Below are 1,367 nucleotides of genomic sequence, written 5' to 3' on the forward strand. Positions count from 1 at the left end.
TGTGCCTGTGAGTGTTTCTCTGTGAATGTGTGAGAGAAAATGCCACTAAGCATTTGCATGAAAATGCCATTCTTTTTTTCTTTTTTCTTTTTTTCTTTTTTCTTTTTTTCTTTCTTTCTTTCTTTCTTTCTTTCTTTCTTTCTTTCTTTCTTTCTTTCTTTCTTTCTTTCTTTCTTTCTTTGTCTTTTTAGCCCTAGCTGGCCTAGAACTTGATTTGTAGACCAGGCTGGCCTTGAACTCACAGAGATCCACCTGCCTCTGCCTCCCAAGTGCTGGGATTAAAGGCATGTACCACCACACCTGCAAAAATGCCTTTCATTTTATCATTAAAATTTATTCATTCAATAGTAAGGGTGGAAAGCTCTAATTTATAGGTCCCCTTGCGCATCTAGGAATCAAAGCAAAATGAGGGCTGATGTTCACAGAAGAGACTCTGATGGGACCAGATTCCTGTGCCTAAGACACAGATGGCCTCCTGCAGACACTCAGGCAGCAGCATCTGGGCAGGAAATGGGGCTTGGAGCTAAGACCCAGAGCTGGGACCAGAATCAAGTCTTTAGAACAGGCAGATTCCACATGGCCCACACCCAGCCCCAGGAGGCCTAGTTCCCTTGTTGTTGGGTATGGGGTGCAGTAAGTTATGGTGCAGTGCAGTATAGTGCAGTGTGGTAGGGTATGGCATGTACAGTATGAAATAAGATAGTATTTTTTAAAGTTATAAACTTTCTGTCAATAATATCATGCATAAGTAAAAACTTCCAATGACACAGCAGATGTAAAGGAGCAGCAGCCTCATAGACTGCACCCACCACTGTCAGCCCTCAGCTCTCCACGATTGTTCAGATGGGCGTACTTAACATGTGGACTGCAGCATTATCTATTGATGGACTGCTTTAAAAGCCTGCAAGTTGAGCCTTATTTGTACACCCTCCATTACTATATCCCAGCAAGTGTATCACCAGCTTAACTTTCCTGTTGCGCCTTTGTAAGGGTCATATGCCATCATCTCTTACCCCAGTGAGTATAAACCAGCTGACCTGACCCCACTGTATACAAACCCCCTGCACAGTGAACCCTTCAGTGACTTTCCCGTGAAGCTGATTCCACTTTCCCCTTCTTTCTTCCTTTATTCCTCCTCCCCTCCTACTCCTCCTCCCCCTAGCTTAACTTTCCTGTTGCGCCTTTGTAAGGGTCATATGCCATCATCTCTTACCCCAGTGAGTATAAACCAGCTGACCTGACCCCACTGTATACAAACCCCCTGCACAGTGAACCCTTCAGTGACTTTCCCGTGAAGCTGATTCCACTTTCCCCTTCTTTCTTCCTTTATTCCTCCTCCCCTCCTACTCCTCCTCCCCCTCCTCCTC

This window comes from Nannospalax galili, unplaced genomic scaffold (assembly GCF_000622305.1).
Source record: "Nannospalax galili isolate Female #2095 unplaced genomic scaffold, S.galili_v1.0 scaffold197, whole genome shotgun sequence".
NCBI classification, from domain to species: Eukaryota; Metazoa; Chordata; class Mammalia; order Rodentia; family Spalacidae; genus Nannospalax; species Nannospalax galili.